The 26,361-nt window shown below is 42.7% G+C and overlaps 1 pseudogene; it reads right to left on the minus strand.

Moving 5' to 3' along the window:
* The window catches only part of LOC127411433 (mitochondrial peptide methionine sulfoxide reductase-like), a 64,434-nt pseudogene that overhangs the window by 11,299 nt on the left and 26,774 nt on the right, over nucleotides 1-26,361 (minus strand).

Here is a 26,361-nt window from a genome sequence, read left to right on the forward strand (position 1 = left end):
TGCTGATTTAAAAATATATTATTGTTCATTTATTTGTTACATGTTCATGTAAGGTTTGTAATAAACTGGTGAAAGACTATATGTTTGGATGTCACCTTCTATACCATTAACAGTGTAACGCACCTGAAATATTCAATTGGCTAGTTTATATTTTAAATATGCCGGCAGATCAAACAGTTTTTAAAATGCCTGACAAAGGTCTTTGACCAATACGTTGTGTGATTTAATTTAAGATTTGTAAACTATATGACAGTGTGTGGGACTTCTTGTACTCTAAATAGCAGAGGACTTAAAAAAGGGGTAAAAACAAAAAGAAACCGATGAGCACTCTGTGTTCTGCACCCAACAAAGGAGTGCCCTTTTTTTTTTTTTTTTACAGCCTCCATCACAGCACTTAGTTATTATTGATGAACCCCCTGTTCAAGCTGAATAATACACAGAATCTCTCCTCTGAACACACACTCGCACACCACACGCGATCCAAGAGCACATGATGGCGTCAGTGCACAAACAGGGTAAGAGCGCAGGGTCGGGAAGAATCGGACCCCATAAATGTCACCCGCACTCTCTACCCCACAGGAAAACCACTTATCTTAATGCAGAGGTCAAGATGTGTCACCTTTTGCTTTAAAAATGGGGAAAAAAAGATTTACCATGTGTACTTGTGAGTAAATAAGCTGTACATGCGGCAACATGCACGTGAGAGCATGCACACAAACAACAGCATCTTGACTGATAACAATCCCCTTAGGCTGCTGTGACCAATCCAGACATTTGCAATATCAGCAGTTAGTTGCTCTCCTGGAGAGATGATGAGGACTTGGAAGGATGGATGAAAGAAAAAGATGACAAGCATATATTTATCAATGTACAGTTTGTTGAAAAGGGCTTGAGAATTTTAGTTCTCAGTTACTTAGACTAGGTTCACCCAAAAGTGAAAATGTTCATAGATCTTTTTTTTTTTTTTTTTGCATTCTTCACAGGGACCGATGTCTTTTTCACACATCAATAATCAGAAATGTTCTCAATGATTATCTATCTATATCAGCATTTTTAAAGATATAAACAAGGCTACTCGTTGCACAACAGGGCTACTGTTGACAGAACTCAAATCAAATCAAATCACTTTATTGTCACACAGCCATATACACAAGGGCAATGGTGTGTGAAATTCTTGGGTGCAGTTCCGATCAACATAGCAGTCGTGACAGTGATGAGACTTACCAATTTACAATAACATCAAATTAACACAGCACAATTTAAACATCTGATATACACATAATTACACTCAACAATATACAAATAATAACATACACTGTACAGTATACAATACGCACTATATAGATACACATTATTCAATAAAAATAAAAATATATAAAAAAGTATATATAGTTGTGGCAGCAGGGGCGTGGTCAAGCATCTCTCCGGAGAGAGAGAAAAGCGGTAAGGGCGCTTACACCTGAGTTAAATTATGTCCAACACCTGTCTCTAATTTCAGTGAGCACGGGGAGAGCGGCATAAATAGAGCCACACAGCAGTTAGAGGAGAGAGAGAGCCTGGGCACGGACTATGAAGCCAGAAGTTTTTATGATTACAGATTTGAGAGTTTATTTTGTAAGCTAGTTTGTGGATGTTTTGAGACTGTGTTTTCCAACAATGTAAAGCCCTGAGAGTGTGTTTGTGCTGCACTGAGGAAAATAAAAAAAACGCCTACCTGAACCAGGAAATCTGCTTCTCGCCGCCTCCTTCCACTGAGAAGTGTTACACTGGTGCCGAAACCCGGGATTAAAGTTTGGTTGAAGATGGATGGAAGTCGCCCCGTAGAGCCCTCCCAGTTGGCGGAGATCCTCCAAGCCCTCGCTGGCTTATATTGGAGCCACCAGCAATCCCTGCTTGAGCTCCAGCAAGATCAAGACCGCCGGTTTGGGGAGCTCATGCGCGCTCAAGCAGAGGACCGACAGGCGATCCGAAGCCTTCTCAGCCAGGAGGCATCCCCAGCCGCGACCCCGGACACCCACACGCCGTTACCCCCGCCTGCGTTACAAAAGATGGGGGCGGCGGACGACCCAGAGGCATTCCTGGATCTCTTTGAACGCACCGCCGAGATCTGGGGCTGGCCGCTCGACCAGTGGGCGGCCCGACTCATACCGCTACTGTCCGGGGAAGCCCAACTCGTGGCTCAACAACTACCAGCGGTGAGCCTCCTGGCCTACGGAGATCTAAAGAGAGCCATCTTGCAACGGGTTGGTCGTACTCCGGAGGAAAGTCGTCAACTCTTCCGGAGCTTGAAGTTGGAGAGCTCTGACCGCCCGTTTGCCTTCGCCCAGCGACTCCGCGACGCCTGCCGAAGATGGTTGCTAGTGGGGGACCGCGGCATCGACGCGATCATCGACCAGGTGGTACTGGAGCAATTAATACGTCAACTGCCAAAAGGGACGGCGGAGTGGGTCCAGTGCCACCGCCCAGCGTCGCTGGAGGAAGCTATCTGACTTGCGGAGGACCACATGGCGGCGATACCGAGGGCGGAAGAGCCCTCCCTCTCTCTCTCTCTTCCCCCTGTCTCATTCCCCTCCCCTATCTCCTCTCATTCTGCTCTCTCTCCAGGTCCCGTTCCTGCCCCACGCAGACGAGGAGGACTTCAGCCACGGAGACCAGTTCCCTGGGTGTGGGAGGCGACACCTTCCCCTATTCCAATGCCCCGCCGCTCTCCCCCTCGGGGGGGGCGCCCGCCGACGCAAGTGCGGGCGTAGCTTCTGGGCCAGCCTGCCGGAGGTGTGGAGACCCGGGCCACTTCTGAGATCAGTGCCCTCTGATGGAGCTGGGGACAGTGGTTCGGGTCTCTGACCTCCCACAGGCTGCCCCCGACCAGGCCGGAGCGTACCGGATACCGGTAAGTGTCAAGGGGGGTACTCACCAAGCGTTGGTGGACACCGGGTGTAATCAAACCACTATCCACCAACGCTTGGTTTAGTTGGTCACAACTAAAACGGTGAAGGTGAAATGTGTACACGGGGATATTCACAAGTATCCAGTAGTGACCCTGACGATTAAATTCCGGGGGAAAAAGCATAGAGTGGAGGCCGCGGTTAGTTCCCGCCTCACCCATCCGCTGATTTTGGGGACTGATTGGCCTGACTTTAGAGTTTTATTAAAGGGAATTTGCGCGGATGGATCCTGTATGAAAATAGGGAGATGTGTGATGTGCGATGCTCTGGCAGGGGAGGCGGAGCCGGGGCCGTCCTCGACAGCTCCACGTCATAATGACGAGAGAGGGGGAGAGGCTGCAGCCCCTCCCCTTCTCAGGGGATTCCCTGAGGGGGATTTCCCTTTGAAGCAGTCGCGAGACGAAACCCTCAAACACGCCTTTGACCAAGTGAGAGTCATCGATGGTCAACGACTCCAGCCTGACATCGCCCTTTCATACCCCTATTTTGCAATTATAAATGAGCGGTTGTATAGAGTGACACAGGACACTCGAACCAAAGAGGATACAACCCAACTTTTGATTCCAAAGAGCCGGCGGGAAATGGTATTCCAGGCGGCTCATTATAATCCCATGGCAGGTCACTTAGGAGAAAGGAAGACACTGAACTGTCTAATAGCCCGTTTCTATTGGCCGGGCATTGGCGGCGATGTCCGCAGGTGGTGTGCGGCATGCCGTGAATGCCAGCTGGTTAACCCACCGGCCACCCCAAAAGCGCCATTGCGTCCTCTCCCTCTGATCGAGGTCCCCTTTGAGAGAATTGGAATGGACCTTGTTGGGCCATTAGAACGGTCAGCACGCGGACATCGCTTTGTATTGGTCCTAGTGGACTATGCAACGCGATATCCGGAAGCAGTGCCTCTTCGCAACATCTCAGCACGCAGTGTTGCGGAGGCACTCTTCAAAATAATCTCCCGGGTGGGGATTCCGAAAGAAATCCTCACCGATCAGGGCACAACGTTTATGTCACGGACACTACGCGAACTGTATGAGTTGTTAAATATTAAATCGATTCGCACCAGTGTGTACCATCCTCAAACGGATGGCCTGATGGAACGATTTAATAAAACCCTAATAAAACATGATTCGTAAGTTTGTGCACGATGATGCTAGAAATTGGGATAAATGGCTCGACCCCCTGTTATTTGCAGTACGAGGGGTCCCGCAAGCCTCCACAGGCTTCTCCTCATTCGAGCTGCTGTATGGGCGACGCCCACGCGGTGTGCTTGATGTATTGCGAGAGGCCTGGGAGGAGGGACCTTCAAACAGTAAAAATTAAATTCAGTACGTTCTTGATCTTAGAGCAAAACTCCACACTTTGGGGCAGCTAACAGACGAGAATTTGCTCCAAGCTCAAGAACGACAGCGCCGACTGTATGACAGGGGAACTCAGCTAAGGGAATTTGCACCGGGAGATAAAGTGCTTGTATTGCTTCCCACATCGAGCTCTAAATTACTCGCCAAGTGGCAAGGACCCTTTGAGGTCACACGACGAGTGGGAGATCTCGATTATGAGGTTAAACGAACCGATAGAGGGGACGCACATCAAATATACCACCTCAATCTCCTGAAATTGTGGAGGGAGGCGGTTCCCGTGACGCTGGCTACGGTAGTTCCCGAGAAGGCGGAGCTCGGACCGGAGATGAGTTCAAAACATAATCAGTTCACCCCGGTCATTTGCGGAGACCACCTCTCACCGAGCCAACTCGCGGAGATTGCTAGGTTGCAACAGGAGTTTGCAGATGTGTTCTCCCCTCTACCGGGACGTACAAACCTCATCCATTACAACATCGAGACCGAGCCGGGGGTCGTGGTACGTAGCCGCCCCTATCGACTACCCCAACACAAAAAGAAAATCGTTCGGGAAGAATTGGATGCGATGCTTGATATGGGGGTAATAGAAGAATCCCACAGCGATTGGTCCAGCCCAGTTGTTCTAGTGCCTAAGAGCAACGGGTCTGTGCGATTCTGTGTGGATTATAGAAAAGTCAACGCGGTGTCTAAATTTGATGCGTATCCAATGCCTCGCGTTGATGAGTTGCTTGATCGGTTGGGCACTGCTCGTTTTTATTCGACATTGGATTTGACGAAGGGTTATTGGCAGATCCCCTTGACACCAATTTCCCGTGAGAAAACCGCCTTCTCCACACCATTTGGATTACACCAATTTGTGACACATCCGTTCGGTTTGTTTGGGGCCGTGGCTACGTTTCAGCGTCTCATGGACCGAATCCTCAGACCGCATTCAGCTTACGCCGCTGCCTATTTAGATGACATCATCATTTATAGCAATGATTGGCAGCGGCATATGCAACATCTGAGGGCGGTTCTGAGATCGCTGCGCTGAGCGGGACTCGCAGCGAACCCGAAGAAGTGCGCAATTGGACGGGTGGAGGTATGGTATCTGGGGTTCCACTTGGGCCACGGGCAGGTGCGTCCCCAAATTGACAAGACAGTGGCGATTGCGACCTGCCCGAGACCCAAGACCAAAAAGGGGGTGAGACAGTTCCTGGGGCTGGCTGGCTATTATAGAAGGTTCGTACCTAATTATTCGGACATCACCAGCCCGCTGACTGATCTCACTAAAAAGGGAGCTCCAGACCCGGTCCAGTGGACGGAGCAGTGTCAACAGGCGTTCACGCAAGTTAAAGCCGCACTTTGCGGGGGGCCGCTTTTACATTCACCTGACTTCTCTCTCCCTTTTATTTTTCAGACAGATGCTTCAGACAGGGGGCTGGGGGCTGTACTCTCGCAGGTGGTGGAGGGGGAGGAGCGCCCGGTGCTGTACATTAGCCGTAAGCTCTCGTTAAGGGAATCTAAGTACAGCACCGTAGAAAAGGAGTGTCTTGCCATCAAGTGGGCGGTCCTCACTCTCCGATACTACCTGCTGGGGTGGGCCTTCACCCTCTGTTCCGATCACGCCCCACTCCAATGGCTCCACCGCATGAAAGATTCCAATGCCCGGATCACCCGTTGGTATCTGGCTCTTCAGCCGTTTAAGTTCAAGGTGGTCCACAGACTGGGGGCGCAGATGGCTGTCGCCGACTTCCTTTCCAGGAATGGGGAGGGAGTGGTAGGCAGGCCGGATGCCGCCCAGGCCTGAGTCGGGCGGTGGGGATATGTGGCAGCGGGGGCGTGGTTAAGCATCTCACCGGAGAGAGAGAAAAGCGGTAAGGGCGCTTAATACCTGAGTTAAATTATGTCTAACACCTGTCTCTAATTTCAGTGAGCACGGGGAGAGCGGCATAAATAGAGCCACACAGCAGTTAGAGGAGAGAGAGAGCCTTGGCACGGACTATGAAGCCAGACATTTTATGATTACAGATTTGAGTTTATTTTGTAAGCTAGTTTGTGGATGTTTTGAGACTGTTTTCCAACAACGTAAAGCCCTGAGAGTATGTTTGTGCTGCACTGAGGAAAATAAAAAAAACGCCTACCTGAACCAGGAAATCTGCTTCTCGCCTCCTCCTTACACTGAGAAGTGTTACAATAGTATATATAGAATGTACAGTATTGTACTGTATTGACATTCAGGCTGTCGGTTGATAGTCAGTTGTTAAGAGAGAATATAATATAATAATAATATAATTTATGACAGTCCAGTGTGAGATATAAGAGTAAGGGTAATAAAGTGCAGTGCTGATGTATTTGATCGTGGGAGATCAAGAGTTCAGAAGTTTGATTGCTTGGGGGAAGAAGCTATCATGGAGTCGGCTGGTGCGGGTCCTGATGCTGCGATACCGCCTACCTGATGGTTGCAGTGAGAATGGCTCGGGTGGCTGGAGTCTCTGATGATCCTCCGAGCTTTTTTCACACACCGCCTTGTATATATTTCCTGGAGGGAGGGAAGCTCACCTCCGATGATGTGTCTGGCAGTTTGCACCACCCTTTGCAGTGCTTTGTGGTTGTGGGCAGTGCTATTGCCATACCAGGCGGCGATGCAGCCAGTCAGGATGCTCTCTACAGTGCAGGTGTAGAACCGTGTGAGGATGTGGCGGTTCATTCCAAACTTCCTCAGCCGTCTCAGGAAGAAGAGGCGCTGATGAGCCTTCTTCACAACGACTTCAGTGTGGATGGACCATGTGAGTTCCTCAGTGATGTGGACACCCAGGAACTTGAAGCTGCTGACTCTCTCCACTGGTGCTCCATTGATGGTGATGGAACTGTGTTCTCTGTCTTTTCTTCTGAAGTCCACCACAAGCTCCTTTGTCTTGCTGACGTTGAGGGAGAGGTTGTGCTCCTGACACCAGTGTGTCAGAGTGTGCACCTCCTCTCTGTAGGCTGTTTCATCATTGTCAGTGATCAGACCTACCACCGTCGTGTCATCAGCAAACTTAATGATGGCATTGGAGCTATGTGTTGCCACACAGTCATGTGTGTACAGGGAATACAGGAGTGGGCTGAGAACACAGCCCTGCGGGGCTCCAGTGTTGAGGGTCAGTGAGGAGGAGATGTTGCTGCCTATTCTAACCACCTGGCGTCTGCTTGACAGGAAGTCCAGGATCCAGCTGCACAGCGAGCTGTTTAAGCCCAGAGTCCAGAGTTTCTCATCTAGCTTGGAGGGCACTATGGTGTTGAATGCTGAGCTGTAGTCTACAAACAGCATTCTCACATAAGTGTTCTTTTTTTCCAGGTGGGAGAGAGCAGTGTGTATTGTAGATGCAATGGCATCATCAGTGGAGCGGTTGCTGCGGTAAGCAAACTGCAGCGGGTCAAGAGAGAGAGGCAGCACAGAGCAGATGTAATCTCTGATTAGTCTCTCAAAGCATTTGCTGATGATGGGGGTCAGAGCAACAGGACGCCAGTCATTTAAGCAAGTTATTTTTGATTGTTTTGGAACAGGCACAATGGTGGATGTTTTAAAGCATGTGGGGACTACAGACAAAGAGAGGGAAAGGTTGAAAATGTCCGTAAAAACACCAGCCAGCTGGTTCGCGCACGCTCCGATGACGCGGCCCGGAATGCCGTCTGGGCCCGTGGCTTTGCGGATATTCACCTGTCGGAAGGATCGGGTTACATCCGCTACAGAGATGGAGAGCGAACTAACCTCTGTAGCTTCAGCCGCGAGAGCTCTCTCCACAAGGGCGGTGTTATTTCCCTCGAAACGAGCATAAAAATTATTTAGCTCATCCGGGAGAGAGGCAGCGGTGTTCATGGCGGAGTTTTTATTCCCTTTAAAGTCCATGATGATGTTATTTCCCTGCCACATGCTTCTAGAGTTGGTGGTGTTAAACTGTCCTTCAATCTTGCTCCTGTACTGGCGTTTTGCGGTTCTGATAACTGGCTTGTTTATGCTCCTCCGCGTTCCCGGAATTAAAAGCGGAGGTCCGCACATTAAGTGCCATGCGAACATCGCTATTATTCCAAGGTTTCTGATTCAGATAGATCCGTATTGTTCTGGTCGGAACCACCTCCTCTATGCACGTTCTGATTTAACACATTACGCTATCAGCGTAAAGCTCGATGTCATCATCAGAGGCGGACCGGAACATCTCCCAGTCCGTGTGATCAAAACAGTCTTGTAGTGTAGAATCTGATTGGTCCAACCAGCACTGGATCGTTCTGAGGGTGGGTGCTTCCTGTTTCAATTTCTGCCTGTAAGCGGGCAGAAGCAGAATGGAAGAGTGGTCCAATTTGCCAAATGGTGGGCGGGGGAGGGATTTGTAGCCCTCCCAGAAGGGAGAGTAGCAATGGTCCAAAACCCGGTCCCCTCGTGTGTTGAAACTAATGTGCTGGTGGTATTTTGGTGCGACTGATTTTAAACTGGCTTTATTAAAGTCCCCGGTCACAATGAACGCGGCCTCAGGGTGCGCGGTTTCCTGCTCACTTATATTCCCATACAGTTCCTTGAGTGCCCGGTCTGTGTCGGCTTGTGGGGGGATGTACACAGCTGTGATAATGACCGCTGTGAATTCCCTCGGTAGCCAGAATGGTCGACACAGAAGCATAAGAAATTCCAGATCAGGAGAGCAGAAAGACTTGATAGAATGTACGTTCCTCTGATCACACCAGGATTTGTTGATCATAAAACATACACCACCACCTCTGCTTTTACCTGAGAGGTGTTTCACTCTGTCCGCTCGGTGCATGGAGAACCCCGCGGGTTCAATGGCTGAATCTGGAATCTCCGCAGACATCCACGTTTCTGTAAGGCAGATAATGCAGCAGTCCCTTGTATCGCGTTGGAAAGAGATCTGCGCTTTCAGCTCGCAGAGCTTGTTATCCAGAGACTGAACATTTGCCAGTAGAATACTGGGTAGCGGGGGTCGATTTGCGCGGCGTCTTACTCTGATGAGAATGCCGGATCCGTTTCCCCTTTTCCTTTTGCGTTTCCGTGGCCATGCTGCCCAGACAAAGGGCTCCGCTTGCGTGTTTGTAAACAGCGGGTCGGCATTGAGGAATGTGAAGTCTGGTTTACGGTGTGAAATTGCTGAACCAATGTCCAAAAGTGTTTGTCTGTCGTAGACAATAAGGCAGACAACATCCAAGACAAAAAACATAAGAATTGTGAACAAAACAAACAAAACACTACTATGTTGTGTCGGAGCTCGCAACGCAGCAGCCATACTCGGCGCCATCTTGAGTCCAAACCGCATAGTTTTTCATTAAATTCGACCCAAATCATTAAAGGACTTTAGATTATTTACTTTAGCCATTGCTGGATGATATAATGTGTATATGTATCTTCCATATAGCCTACACAATGTATTTTCAGTTACAAGTACAGTTGTGCTCAAAAGTTTGCATACCCTGGCAGAAATTGTGAAATTTTGGCATTGATTTTGAAAATAGGACTTATCATGCAAAAAAACTGTCTTTTATTTAAGGATAGTGATCATATGAAGCCATTTATTAACACATAGTTGTTTGGCTCCTTTTTAAATCATAATGATAACAGAAATCACCCAAATGGCCCTGATCAAAAGTTTACATACCCTTGAATGTTTGGCCTTGTTACAGACACACAAGGTGACACACACAGGTTTAAATGGCAATTAAAGGTTAATTTCCCACACCTGTGACTTTTAAAATTGCAATTAGTGTCTGTGTATAAATAGTCAATGAGTTTGTTAGCTCTCATGTGGATGCACTGAGCAGGCTAGATACTGAGCCATGGGGAGCAGAACAGAACTGTCAATAGACCTGCGCAACAAGGTAATGGAACTTTATAAAGATGGAAAAGGATATAAAAAGATATCCAAAGCCTTGAAAATGCCAGTCAGTACTGTTCAGGGATCTCTTGATACCAAGCCACGGTCAGGTAGACCAAGAAAGATTTCAGCCACAACTGCCAGAAGAATTGTATGGGATACAAAGAAAAACCCACAGGTAACCTCAGGAGAAATACAGGCTGCTCTGGAAAAAGATGGTTTGGTTGTTTCAAGGAGCACAATACAATGATACTTGAACAAAAATGAGCTGCATGGTCGAGTTGCCAAAAAGAAGCCTTTACTGTGCCAATGCCACAAAAAAGCCCGGTTACAATATGCCTGACAACACCTTGACACGCCACAACACTGTAAAATAGAGCTTTATATTCACAACCATAAGCGCTATGTTTTGAGAGGGATCAACAAGGCCTATAGTGAAAAGAATACCATCCCCACTGTGAAGCATGGTGGTGGCTCACTGATTTTTGGGGGTGTGTGAGCTCTAAAGGCATGGGGAATCTTGTGAAATGTGATGGCAAAATGAATGCAGCATGTTATCAGAAAATACTAGCAGACAATTTGCATTCTTCTGCATGAAAGCTGCACATGGGACGCTCTTGGACTTTCCAGCATGACAATGACCCTAAGCACAAGGCCAAGTTGACCCTCCAGTGGTTACAGCAGAAAAAGGTGAAGGTTCTGGAGTGGCCATCACAGTCTCCTGACCTTAATATCATCGAGCCACTCTGGGGAGATCTCAAACGTGCAGTTCATGCAAGACGACCAAAGACTTTGCATGACCTGGAGGCATTTTGCCAAGACGAAGAGGCAGCCATACCACCTGCAAGAATTTGGGGCCTCATAGACAACTATTACAAAAGACTGCACGCTGTCATTGATGCTAAAGCGGGCAATACACAGTATTAAGAACTAAGGGTATGCAGACTTTTGAACAGGGGTCATTTCATTTTTTTCTTTGTTGCCATGTTTTGTTTTATGATTGTGCCATTTTGTTATAACCTACAGTTGAATATGAATCCCATAAGAAATAAAAGAAATGTGTTTTGCCTGCTCACTCATGTTTTCTTTAAAAATGGAACACATATTACTAATTCTCCAAGGGTATGCAAACTTTTGAGCACAACTGAATGTCTTTGGTTTGACAGCTTGAATGAAACCTCAAGGTTACACAGAGAAATTGCATTATAAACATCGCCATTTCAAATCGTTCAGTTTGCTCACTTTGTACATTCTTGAAGTACAAAAACCTTTGTAACTTCTGTGTGTAAGGTGACTAGATTCACAACTTTGGACTGCCACCTGCACCGCATGCTAAACTGTCTCTGACTGCATTGACACGTCCTGTGTGTGATGCCTGTATGTATTAAAGGGATAGTTCACCCGAAAATTCTCTCATCATTTACTCACCCTCATGCAATCCAGATGTCTATGACCTTCTTTCTTCTGCAGAACATAAATTATGATTTTTAGAAGAATATTTCAGCTCTGTAGGTCCATACAATGCAAGTGAATGGGTGCCAAAATTGACGCTCCAAAAAGCACATAAAGGCATCATAAAAGTAATCCATATGACTCCAGTGTTTTAATCCATATCTTCAGAAGTGACATTATAGGTGTGGGTGAGAAACAGACCAATCCTTGTCCTTTTTTGCTGAAATTCTTCTCCCTGCCCAGTATGGGGCGGTATGTATGAAGAAGGTGAATCAACAAGACACAAGAAGAAGAATGTAGAAGTGAAAGTCAACGAGGAGACTGACTGAGCAGGGAGGAGAATTTAGAGTAAAAAAGGACTTAAATATTGATCTGTTTCTCACTCACACCTGCATATCACTTCTGAAGACATGGATTTAACCACTGGAGTCATATGGATTACTTTTATGCTGACTTATGTGATTTTTGGAGCTTCAAAATTTTGGCACCCGTTCACTTGCATTGTATGGACCAAAAGAGCTGAGATATTCTTCTAAAAATCTTCATTTGAGTTCAGCAGATGAAAGAAAGTCATACATATCTGGGATGGCATGATGGTAAGTAAATGATGAGAGAATTTTCATTTTTGGGTGAAATATTCCTTTAATTTACAATGAACTGGAAAGCAAACAAATTAGGCTTCTAATTTAAATGTTGGCTAATGTTAATATATCGATGCCTCAAAAACGTATCAAGAAAATAACGTGCCGATCGATAATCGATTTATCGATATTTTATAACATTCCTAACTGTAACCAAACATCATGACATCAAACTTGCTGCCATATTTGATTTGAGAGCTGTAGCAGAGGAGAAGATATCAGTGGATAGTGAATAAAACTTCAATCTGTTAATCACACAAAGCTATCGTATGGCTTCAGAAGACTTGAAATATAGCGCATAAGTCACATGGACCAATTTTATGGTGCTCTAATAATGCTTTTGAGCTTGACAGTCCATGGCTGATTTTTGTGTGGAAAAGATCTCCGTGAAGATTCTTTATAATTTTTTTTTTTTTTTTTTCAGCACATTTTGAAAAACATGAGGGTTAGTAAATGTCATTTTTGGGTGAACTATTCCTTTGAGTTGAAACAACAACAGCGTTTTTGTGTTGTGAATTGCGTGGACTGACTGCAGTGGGGCGAATAGCCTCCGAGATCTCTCTGCATCTTTCTGAAGCTAAAGGTTCCCTGTCACACCACGTGTCAATCATGTGTCATGTTGACGGATCTCAGTCTGCTGGGTTTATCACTGTAGTCACTTACTCCATTGCTCGTTTCCACGGGCAGAGTGCCTCTCAATGTCGTTGGAGAAAATCACCACTCAAAAGCACCGAGGAAGCTCAAACTCATGTATCGGAAAGCACACAAACTCACGTGCGTCAAGGGTTTTTATATAAAAAATTTTTAAGAGAGTGTTTGTCTATTGCATGGTTGTTCACAAAATTGATAAGAGTATGTCCACATTTTGTGTGTGTGTGAGTACAGTTAAGTGTGTGATGCTTTATGTGTGTGTAGGATGCAGGATTATGGGTGTGTATGTGTGAGGGGTTATTCAGAGCAGCGTTGTGCGCACCCTGCGGGTACGGTGTAGCAGTGTGCGTGCGAGAGCAGCCAACTAAGAGGAATGGTGCAGAGCTGGGTCTATTTTTACACCTCTTATGTAACACACATCTACACAACCTCTTTCTTGCAAACACACACAAATTCTTACACTCTCTTTTCGAACAAATACACATTTAAAATCTGTTGTGAACAGAATATGATATGTACAGTATACGTATGTGTGTGTTATCTTTAATGTATACCCGCTACAGTATTGGACTGATATTTTGATTTTAGGTGGTGACCAATTCAGCACTTCCAAATGATGCTTCCTCTTTGTCATTTTTCTGGACCACAACATAAATAATTACTTCAACAAACCCAGAACTGTCTATAATAACAGTATTTCTAGACTGATTTTTAAGACAATATTTTGAGGCACTGATAAATATATCTATAATTTAGACAAACACAAGCAGAACAAATGTGTGTGTGCTGGTAAATCGTTAGTAAAACCATTCTTACATAAATTTTCACACTGATTTCAATGGGCCAATTGATGCAGGAATTAATTTATGATTCATGAATGAATCAAGTTTAATGGAAATGTCAGGGAGTTCATAAATGTAAAATAATTAGTGACAAACATATGTTGTTGGCATTTAAGAACTACTGGCAAAATAATTAAAATAAAACTGAACTGTAGAAGCAATTTTGCTCACAAGGATGCAAGTAGTTTTGAATCCAGCCAGCAGAATGTTCAGATCCCATTCCCCACCTCTCTCTCTCTCTCTCTCTCTCAACAGAAAAAGCCTTTAAAAGAATAGTACACCCAAAAATGGAAATTGTCATAATTTACTCACACCCATGTTGTTCCAAACCTGTATGACTTTCTTCCTATAGTTGTATGAATTAGTTTTATCATATTATTATGATCCTTTATGGTGCTTTCTTCATCATTTTGGTGCTTTGTAGCCCCAGTACCTTTTCACTTTTATGGCCAGGATTTTCTTTAAAATGTATCTTTTTGTGTTCCACAAAAGAATGAATGTTATTAGGAACAACAAGAGGGTGAGTAAATGATGACATAATTTTAATTTCTAAGTTAACCCTAAAAATTTAAATAAATAAATATAAAATTAAACTTAATTGAGATGTGGCTCTAAAAAACAACACAAAAATGAAACTAAATCTAACCGAAATACCTCAAGAAGAACCTTTCTTTATTACCCTTTACAAGAAAAGCAAATTTTACCCCTTGTTCAATCACAACCATTTCTTCAACCATTTCTCATCTACTCTCCATAAATGACCTCTGACAGCCCCTCCCCCTCTAGCTGATTGACAAAATGTAATGAGCCCCACACGCCGGGGAGGGGCCAGGGTCGAGGTCACCCCGTGAGGCATGTGCCCGTTGCTGACTGAACCCCAAAAAGACGAGGGGGGTTCTTAATTTAGAAACACAGCCTTTTCTTTTAGTCCCATTTGGTGGCTTGTGCACAATTGTACAACTGAACCCAATAACCTTTGTTTTCAATGATAAATCATGTGTGTTTGAGGCTTTCTGAGGGATTATGGAGATTTAGCAAACGGTTTTGGCATATAATTAGCTTGTGTGTCGATGCTTTGCTCTTCACGGTTTAGTATAAAATGCCACTCATAGTAGGGATGAGCGATATAGCTAAAAAAAATTATATTTCAATATGTTTAGTCTTTTGATGACATTCGATAACTATAGATTTGCTCTGAAATGGTATAAAAAATATTTTTAAGGAGAAACCATTAAAATACAGTAAAAAAACAAAACAAAAAACATTGTTAAAATAAATAATCAAGACATTTTTTCCACACCGTTTTTCACTAAATGAACACAACAAAGAATTATATCTATCTTTTATATGCACTAATATAACAAAATATGGTAATAAACAGCAATATTAACCAACATATATTTTTGTAAAACATTTGAAAGCATGTAAAATGCCACACAGAGATTTCTGTGAATATTTTTGATAGATGACGCAAACATATTGATGAATCAGTTTGGAATTGATTAACAGACATTTTAAACTGATTCACAAAAATGAATCAAACTCTTAACAGCGTTTTTGTTACTAATGTTTAAAATAAAGACTATTAAAACATGGCTTAATTTATGGCTAAATAAAAAGCCTGTCAGCCATCTTGTCTCTCCCCCATAAAGTGTGCGTTAATGCATCTCTCTGATGCAGCAGCTACATAAATAGTGCAAATAAAATAAAAAAACAGCATGACAAGATAAAAGATGAAAGTGGTAAGACGAAAAAAAAAAAAAAAAACGAGGACAAAGGATGGGAGAGGCCCACCCTCTCTCGTTTCATTTTGAGCAGAGCAAGGGAGCGCAGGATGGCAGAGAAGAAAGTGACTAAGAGATAAAAGCGGAGAGTAAGAATACAGAATCGGACGAGTCACTGCAGAAATGCTGATGGAATGATGGTGAGTGGGAGCGAGGGATGGAGGAGAAAGGAGAGAGGAAAGGAGGAAACCAGGGATGGGGGGATGAGAGGAGAGTGGAAGGAAAAGAAGAGGGGGAAGAAAAGATGCTGTTATCCTGAAGACAGACTGAGAGCCCTGGGGTCCATTGGGAATGAATGGGGGGTGGGGGGGGGGGGGGGGGGCGTGAGCAACAAACTGCTGATCGTGTGTGTCTTTAAGACTGCACTACTTCAGTTTGCCACAGGCAATAGAATTGTTACACTGGCTTCAGTCATTTCCTGTTTGTCAAATCCATCCAGGAACCCAATTTTCCCCACTCGCCTCTCTCCCCATCCCCGGCTTCCTGTACCCTTTTTGTCAGCGCAGCCAGAGATGTAGCATGAGTGACTGCATGAAATATTGCCCATATATTTAGAAAATTAGTGTAACTTATAGGGAAGCCACTGCACGTTTTGCAATACCATGACCCTGACAGAGCAAGCGTGCTGGGAGCGTCTGATTGGCTGTGGATGTTGCTATCCCAGCCGTGATTGGACGATTCCCAAATCATGCTGCTCAAAGCAGAATCCTTTGAACTGTGAGACAGCAGCTGAATACACAGGTCTCTGTGCACAACGGAAACAACTGTGCACATACGCAGCCTATATACACTAACACACACATAATACCTCACGTATTTATGATTTCACATATCTACCAGTGTGTTCCTGTAGCTCAATAGAGCATGGTGCTAGCAATGCCAAGGTCATGGGTTTGATTCCCAAAATGCACATACTGATAAAATGTATTGCTTGAATGCACTGTAAGTCTCTTTGGATAAAATATCCAACTTTATTACTGTGTGTTGACTGGAAGAGCATGAAGTGGGCACGCCAATGTTATGGGTTAAATTCCCAAGGAATGCACTGATAAAACTTTAACCTGGAATGCCCTGTAACTCGCTTTGGATAAAAGCATCAGCCAAATGCATAAATGTAAATGAGTCAGTGTAAAACACCTATCCTTCATAGTACTTCACTGACACACACAGATTGGTATGGTAGATGATTCAGTGTGAGCGTTTGGGTACGGACAAATGGAGTGTGCGTTAAGCATGCATGGATGAACAGCCTACAGAGACGTTCCTGATTCTCTGCAGCCAATCACAGCAAAGCGGCCTGCGCCAAAAAACCCAACCTGACGCTTCTGTCACGCACATGGGCAGCGCTCTTCATCGTGCCTCTCTACCCAAAACTCCTGCAGGGTGTTGATACATGGTCGAAAGATGCCAAGCGAGACACAAGTATGACAGTTTTGTTTTTTATAATTTTGTTAAAAACGTAACCAAGTCGTAAGTGCACGGGTAGCATTTTCAGGGCATTTGTATCTAGATTTTAAGCACAGCTGAGCTCATACCTAGTTCTATACATGTTCTCCCATGGCTGTGTACAGATGGTGTGTATTTGATAGGAATGGGTTAGAATAACAGACTAGTCGATAAGTGAGGTTGTTTAGCTTTAATATTTTTATTGTGTTGGCTCAAAGGGTAATGAATTAAGAGACAAAATTATTTTGAGAAGGTTTTAGTGTGAGAAGTTGCATGTTGTCCGCATGTTAAAACCTGTCTCTGAAAACCTGTCCTCGAAATTACAGCTGCTACAGCCAATAAAATCAACAAAATCCACAGACTTTGAACACATTGTTGGACTTCATATCCTCTGCTTTTTTGTGTGGACTATGATTGTTTTGTTCAATAAAAGGTTATATTGATTTAGCCTATTTATTAGTTACATATTAGTCAGTTTTCTTGTTGAAGGGCTGTGTGTTCTTGAACTTAGTCAACACTTTATTTTAACCGTTTGTTTGAAAACATCTTAGCCCGTTGCATCTCACTGTTTTGTCAGCGCCTCGTGCACCGACCATTGCATTTTTAAGATGGCTTGTCAAGTCTAAAATAGTTAAACTTTTAAAAACACATCACAAGTCCTCTGCATTCTGTTCCATATTGCTGTGCGCCATCTTCCTGTTTTTAATCGCAAGAAAAAACGATTAGTCAGTAGCATTACCACTTTAGCACGGTTCGGTATGTGCAATTGCAAACCATTCCTTGCCCAGATTTCTCAGCACGTGACTAAATATACTCAACCGTGCTGGTGGAACGGCTTTAGTGAAGTGGCGACTCAAGATTGGTCACTTCCTCAGTCAGTCCATTCTAATCCTAATTTCACAGCACTACAATGAAAAAAGAAACTGTAATCATGGCAACAAGCTCAAATCAGTACAGAACGGCATGGTTCAGCAATGATAACCATTCAGCCCGATGGTGGAAAGCCCCTAATGTGTCCAATGTGAACACCCCCTAAGAATTACATCTGATTGGGGTATGGTGGACATCACTCCAGCCTATTTATACAGGCCAAAAGACCAACTAGTCATTCAGACAACCCAATGTCTATTAGATTTTAAAAATATGTTGTTTTTCACAATCCTAGTATTAGTGTGGGTACAGAAAAATAGAGCAAGGTAGACGTTTCATGATATTTGAAAGCCGTTTCTGACAACTATCCCTGGCTCTTATGAGTAATTTTCTGCTCTCTGCTTTCTGGGGTGTTCTGGCTGACAGGATGATGGTGTTCTGTACAACTTTTTAAAGTTAAGACACCTTCAGAACATGATGTGAATTCGAGAGTCGGCACAAAACTGAACACACACAGTAATCATGTCAGCTCAAACTGATGATTTGACATCTGAAAGAATCAGATGTTGAGAACCACTCTGCAGCCCCTAAATCCTAGTTATAGCTGCTTTCTCACAAATGGTTCAGTGTAAACCATGCTCTTAAACTGATCTGAGGCAGGTTTTAGGGCTGTGTCTTGAACTGACAGATATACATATATTGATTATTGATCCAGAAGAGGGAAGGCATTTGTGTACTTTCTGGGGTGAAATTATGCACACCGTATTGGACTGAGTGAACCACAGACGTCACACCAACTATTCAGGAAAAGACTGTAGTCCAACTGATGAAGGAGAGCTGAATGTATGTGTGTGTGTGCTCTGCAGGTCCTCAGGGTCAGGCTTTATGAATGTTTCAGAGGAGTGTCTCTTCCTCTTTTCTCTCTCTGTTTCAGGGTGACTGAGCACAGAGAGCCAAATAGCAACTTCATACAGCCACACTGTTACATCAGAGAGCAAGATATATATATATATATATATATATATATATATATATATATATATATATATATATATATATATATATATATATATATATAGAGAGAGAGAGAGAGAGAGAGAGAGAGAGAGAGAGAGAGAGAGAGAGAGAGAGAGAGAGAGAGAGACGGATGGATGGATGGATGGATGGACAGATAGATAGATAGACAGACAGACAGACACACTTATTCATTCTGCATAAGCAATTAATTTTTATGGAATGAATTAATTTTTATGTAATTATATATTTTTTTTTCAGTCCCATCTTTAGTGCTGTATCACAGGCAAACAGCAAGGCTGGTTTACTCTCAAATGAGGACCTAAAGGACAACACAGACTCCAAATATCACAGTGTTTAATATCGAGTCTGTTTCTAGTAGATTGAAGGAATAGGTAACGCTTGCACATATGCGCACATACATGCAGTATCTCTTTTCCTTTCACAGTTGAATTGGTCTCAGACACATTAACATAGACTGTCTGAGGTTGTTCCTATTCCCGTGAGATCATCCTGCCCCTCCAGCACACAAACACAGGCCGGTCTGAACACACAGATGCAGTCAAACACACAGTAACAAACACATTTTAACCTCACGAGGCTGTTTGCTTTTGGACCACTGCATCTTGCACCCATGGGGTCTTTCCATGGACATCTGTGTAAGTGTGGGTGTAGAGTTGGGGGATAGGTGTGTTGGGCTACCTTGAGTGGGGTCATGGCTTTCCCAAAAGACTTGCAGAAGTTTCTCTAAGTTGACGTCTTTAGGAGAGAACACCACTCGCACTACCTCTGTGTGTCCAGTTAATCCTGGAGAGAATGATGGACAAAGAACTTACATCAGTCTCAGTCAGAGCTAGGCGATATATTGAATATTTAAAATATATTTGTGATGGTTTTGCTGGCAATATAAAACTAAGCAATAAACATTTAATATAAACAAACATATTCAAATATCATTCTTCGATGTGTTCCTTTTGCTTGTTATTACTGGATTTTAATACTAACTTTAAATATTTTAAATCTACGTAGCTTCATGACTGTTTGGTGGCCATTTCAGAGCAAATACATAAATATTGAGATACATTTTGAATACTATTAAAAGGCTAAAGCATAATATGATATAAAAATAATATACTGCAAAAAATTTTTTTACCTATTTTGCCTAGCCCTACGCAAAACATATGCAAAAGGAAACATACATAAATGTCTGTGTTTTGTTTCTGTAATGATGATGATGGTGATAAGAGCTTGTTTTTCAGACTGTACCTTGATAAAAGCCTTTGATACCCATACTGATAGTACTAAAATTGCATAAGTTCAGTGTTCTTATTAGCCTCTAAAGATGAAGCAAGGCATTTCTGTGCAAAACTGCAAATATTTTTGCAGAATTCCCCTGTCTTCTACTGGTCAGGCAAACAGATAGTCCGGCCTCAAAATCACACCAGTTGGGATGCTCCAACTAATAATGTTCTGATAGAGCCACAGAACCACAGTGTTTAGACTTTTTAGGGAAATCAACATACGGATGTCTTATTTACAGCTTCCTCTGCATATAAAATTGGAATAAGAGAAAGTATTTTAACAAAGAATTACACTCTTAAAGGTGCACTCAGTCATTTTTTCTCCATTAAAAAGCATAATTTGAATTTTTAAATATAGGTATAAAACCATGACCACTCACATGAGATGAGGACTCTAGTCATATCAGTGACCTTATAAAAGCTGTTATATTCTACATGAAGAGGGTCACCTCATGGGGGCTGCCATTTTAAGATCACATGACCAGCTGAATACTACTCGCTTAATCTCAGGAACCGTCTTGTTATTGGACACTTTCACGTGTGAATTAAATGAATCATGGCTGATTGTGAATAGTGAATTTCTACAATCGCATCTGTAATTGAAAACTACTGATTTTGAATGGTGCTGCATCCACACCACTAGGTGTCACTCTAAGACCAAAATGACACAAAAAGTTACTGAGTGCATGTTGTCTTGGACTTGAACTGACACCTGGAGACCTGGATGCAACATCATTCAAACAAAATTGCTTTCAGTAACTGATGCCATTGTAGAAATTCACTATTCACAATCAGCCATGATTAACTTAATCCATGAGTTAAAGTGTTTAATAACGTGGTTACTGAGATTAATGGAGTAGTATTCGGCTGGTCATGTGATCTTAAAATGGCAGCCCCCATGAGGGGACCCTCTTCATGTGAATAAAACTTTATATAAGGTCACTGAAATGACTGAATTCCTCATCTCATGTGTCATCATGATTTTATAAATATGTTTCAAAATTACAATTCCTTTCTTTAGGAGTAAAACTTTTTTTAATGAAAAAAGATTTAAAACAAGTTATGCTATACCGACAGCATCTGTGACATGCTGTCTATCACCACAGAACTAATTTTGACTCATGCCTCAGTTTGTAAAAACAAAAACAATGATTCCACAGTTACCTATATTACTGAAAACCTCTTTAGATATTTAATTAAAATTGTACGCGTTTCTGCATTGTGCCACTCTTCTAAATAATAAAGTCTACATTTTAACTCAGACAACCAACACAATTCTCCAGGTGTGGTCACCTCCACACTCCACACTAAAGGGGCGGTCACACTAGTCTTTGAGCACAGAAATGTTTTTCGGACAATGCAACAAACCAAGATATGATGCTTCTGGTGTAAGTAAACTATACATCACAAATAACAAATAATATTATATAAAAAAATGTTAAAATAAATTGTCTACTCACTTTCCTGCAAAAAAAGAAAAAAAACATGTAGCTTTAAAATATGTATTCTTTGCATTGAGCCAAGATGTTAGGGTGTGACGTTTCGATCATCTATTGGTCACACGTCCTCTCGTCATACAAATACATGGTTCAGAGTTAACCAAGCTTGAACTTTGGTAAGCAGCGTTGTACGCGTTCAGATGCCTTTGAATGGGAGTAAATGGAGCGTGAAGTGTAGTGTGACCACCCCATAATAAGTACCACTGTGTGTGTGTGTGTGTGGGCCAGTCCTCAGAATCTTTTCACTGGGACCAGTTCAGAAACTGCAACATCACAGCTGCATCACTCCATCTCATCTCTTCTGAACTGTCTAGCTACAAGTAGGTCACGCAAAGGAAGGGGGAGGGGCTGCAGATCTGGGAGAGAGCAGAGCATTCTGGGTAGTTCACTGCAGATGAAGAGAATGTTTTGGAAAAAGCTGCAGCAAAACACCAATCTGGGAACAGTGAAGCAGTTGAAAAAGTGTATTTGAGTGTATGCACGTAGGCATATGTCTATGTTTATCAACATTTAATGAAGCATCATCTTTCATTTTTGACGGGAATGACGAGGCAGTGAGGAATGCACGTACAGCCTCTTTAATGAGTTGTACTGTTGCTTAAAATATGACTACTGGAAAATTAGATGCGACCTAGGAGCTTTATACAGTGGATGCTATTGAAGTCTATCCCTCAAAGCCTCGTTTTCATTCACGTCATAAATACAATATGGCTCTTCTGTGAGGTCTATGCTTTATCGAGATCTGCCTAAACACAGCTGCTTATACACAGTGTACAGTCTACCAGCATCCATGCGTATGATTGGTTCTGTGTATTCACCTGAACACACCTCGTGGTAGGTGGGGTTAGGTGTGAATCCCCCAGCGTAGCCCACCTGTGTGGAGAAAACTCCAGGAATCTTCCAGAAACGCCTCTCTGCTCCCCAAAAACAGCCCATACCTGAAAGTAAACGGGACAGTGGCATCAAATAATAAGAAAAATTGTAAAAACTAAAAAAAAAAAAGAGAGAAGTGAATCCTCTGTGGAAAAATCACTCAACCCAAAGAGAAATTGTAATTTATTTTGTTGATTCCATTATAAAGCCCTTTCTAACTACCGCTGTAGTTGTTTAAAATCTATTATGTTTTTGTTGATGGGTATACTGTATCTGCAAATTATAAAAAACGAATTCAGGAAGTCGTGACACTTCGGGGGCCCCTTCAAAATCCCCCCTGCTGAAAAGATCAGCTAAGACCAGAATTGATTTACATACTGATTCCGGCTGGTTTATGCTAGTTATGTGCTGGTTTAGCTGAAGGACAAGCATAGCCATGCTGTTCAACAATGAAAGCTGTTAAACCAGCATGCTCTTTTTTCTGAACTTGAAGCTTATTCACCAAGAAAGTCTCGCTGGTTAAGATAGTTAAGAAGTCTGGTGAGGACACCAGCATCCAATACTGGGCACTAGTATCCAATGCACAACATATGCTGGTGACAAGCTGTGCTGATCTTTACAGCAGGGCTTTTGAGCCACTCCAAAAATGTTCTCAACTCATCAGAAACTCAAAAGACAAAGAAAACTGAGATGAAAATTACATTGAACTATAGAATGTGTTTTCACATATAGTGTTTGGACACTGATAACATGTTAAATTCAGATTTTTGATCCTGAGCTTAATGAAATCTCTGGAACATGATTGGCTCTAAACCCTGAAACTCACCAAACATGACCATCTCCATGCCATCAGGAAATGGCTCCACTGTGGGGTTTCCATTGGTGGCGTGCTTTGCTAGAGAAACGGAGGTAAGAAAAACACTGGAATTACATTTTTCTAATATATAAGGACATTTCCCCCTAAATCAATGCAGAAGTCAGCAGATTCTGGCTGAAAAGACAAGCATATGTTGTGTTTGAGATGCTGGTGTGCAAGTGTCATCTTTTTTTCTTCATACAATAAACAAAACAAAAAAACAAAAGTAAATGATGACTGAAGGTGTCATTCTTCTGCCTAACATTTCCTTTTATATTTCACAGAAGAAATTCATATGGGTTTGGACAAAAGGGTGAGTAAATAATGATAGAATTTTTATTTTTTTGGTAAACTATCATAACTAGAAAGCAAGACGTTCCTTGGTCAACCAGCTTCACCAGACATGGCTATGCTGGTCCACCAACTAGACTAGTACCAGCCTGGACCAGTATGGAAGTTCATGCTGGTCTACGCTGGTCTTTTCGGTAGGGATGGGCTGTATGCGTGCATGTGGCACGAGGTGGCACTGCTCCAGATGGTAGGACTGTCAGACTGTGGCTCTGTGCTTGGGATTACTGCAGATTTGGTTGGTCTGCTCAGGCTAAGCTGAATCAGTGCTGCTGTTTCTGCAGTGGGAGACACTTAGCAGATTACAGCGCTGAACCTCCCCCCCACTCAACACACACACACCTCTTAACCATCCAGAGAAGGTCACAAACCATGTGCGACTCAAATGCATCAGAAAAAGACAACACCAGCTTTCCGAAAGCCCTGCAGAACAACCTGCAGTGGATTAGGCCACAGGGAGAAAAGGGATGGACAAACAAAATGTTTCCTGAGTTGGATAGATGAGGCCAACTGCCATACTGGAATTAGAGCAGTAAATAGGAAGAGAAAAGGGGCACAGATGTGGGGAGGATTAGAGCTAAGAAGACTGAAGTGATTTACCACCTAAATCTCCAGGCAGCAAAGGATAGTGGTTTACACACAGCAAACTAATTTTAGCATATGGATGAAGAAATGGGTCACAGCCTTGCAAACAAACACACATAATAGTGCATTTAGGGCAACATGCACCTCCTTCCCAAATTAATCTCTATAAAGTTTAGATTATGCTAATTAAATCATGAATGAAATTCTGATAATAAAAATCTGTCCATTATACAGTAGACTGCAAAAACTATTGTAAACTCTGTTTAAAAGTTAAAATCTTAGAATGGTAAGAAAAATAATGGGTCCCCTTATAGTATGGGAAGCCACATACAATAGAGCACACAAGCACCTAAATAGTTTTGTTTAAACCCCTAACCCTAATTATTCAATTCAGTGCAAAACTTGTCGTGTACTAAAGACACCTACGATGCCTCAAATCGTACGGCTAATTCAGGGGAGTTATGCCATTACATTGTTAAGCAATGAGAATTAAGCCATGTCCCAAATCGCATACTTTTGCACTATTCTACGCCATTTTGTCAGGTAAGTAGTGCGAGTTGTGTGTTCACACTGAAAAGTGCAACAGGAGTACTTTGAGTACCAGGATGATGTACTTCTTCAACTGAAATAGAGCAGTGTGGAACATTGAACACTTCATACACTCAACGGTTGCGGCCTGTCCTACGTAGTGGGCACGATTACCTGGCCGTAATGCTGGCCTGACAAAACAATTATAATTAACGGTTAATGTGGCTACTAGCGAAACTTTTGTGCAGACAGCAAAAGCGAGTTGAATGCTTTAACATCACCCCATGCTGTGTGAATATGTACGTTATTTGAGATATAAGTGTTGGACTTATGTGGGCTAAAGCTAGTGGCAACACATCACATGCATTTGAAACATCACTCCTGATAGCTAAAAAACACAATGTTTTTGTGTTGTTAAAAAAAAAAAAAAACATTATTGCATTGTGATGATACTACCCTTTCAAAATTCCTACACTAGATGTTGAGAGAAACCGAGTTCACGGTGTATAGTCATGGACAATAAATCAGGCGTAAAAAAATTATCTTATACTTAGATTAAAGCCATATCTGTGAACCTGACTTTGGCAAATAAGCAACCACCTAGCAGCCAACCCAAACTAGGGATGCACCGATACCACTTTTTCTCTTCCGATCCGATTCCGAATCCTGAAATCTTAGTATCGGACGGTACCGATCCCAATTTGATACCAGTGTTGTTTTTTTCATAATCAGTTTAGAATATCTATTAGGGGTGCACCGATCCATCGGCCACCGATCGAAATTTGCCGATCTTCATCTTAAATCCGTGAACGGCGATCGTGCCTAGATTTAGGGATGATCTTTTTTGCAGCATGCAAGGAATTACACATATACTGCTCCTCTAATGAATGATTGCTTGCTCAGCCCTTGAAGCAAAACAGAGTTGCCTTTAGAGGGTGAGTTGTTGGCAATTCTAAGCATTCACAAATTTAAACTTTCAGACATGATGTAATTCACACCATATGCCATTTTGTTTTTAAAAATGTGTAAGAATTACATGTGTATGAATATTAAGTAGGGATGCACCGATACCACTTTTTCTCGTCCGATCCGATTCTGATATCGGAAATCTCAGTATCGGCAGATACCGATCCCAAGCCGATACCAGTGTTGTTTTTTTGCATAATCAGTTTAGAAAATCTTTACATTATTGTGTGGAACTAGCTGGGAGTACTCTTTAATATGTAAAGAAACACAAACCTCTAACTACACATTATTTCAATATAAATGTATAGCTTATTAAGAAACACTTTTTTGTTATCTAGTATATTGGATAATTTAGCAGCAAAATTAACAGTAATTCCAGTCTTCAAGTCTTCAGTAGAAAAGAAGCCAGTGTTTTCTTTTTGCCTTTTTTTTTTTTTATGTTTCAACTTGCACCTGGACTTTAAAGGATTTAGATCTCTATTTTGTTAAATTTAGTTATAAGACATCAGTCCACTTTTCATTCACACAGTTAGAACCCATTCAACTTAAATATTGTTATAAATTGTAAACA

This window comes from Myxocyprinus asiaticus, chromosome 20 (genome assembly GCF_019703515.2).
Source record: "Myxocyprinus asiaticus isolate MX2 ecotype Aquarium Trade chromosome 20, UBuf_Myxa_2, whole genome shotgun sequence".
In the NCBI taxonomy this organism is placed as follows: domain Eukaryota; kingdom Metazoa; phylum Chordata; class Actinopteri; order Cypriniformes; family Catostomidae; genus Myxocyprinus; species Myxocyprinus asiaticus.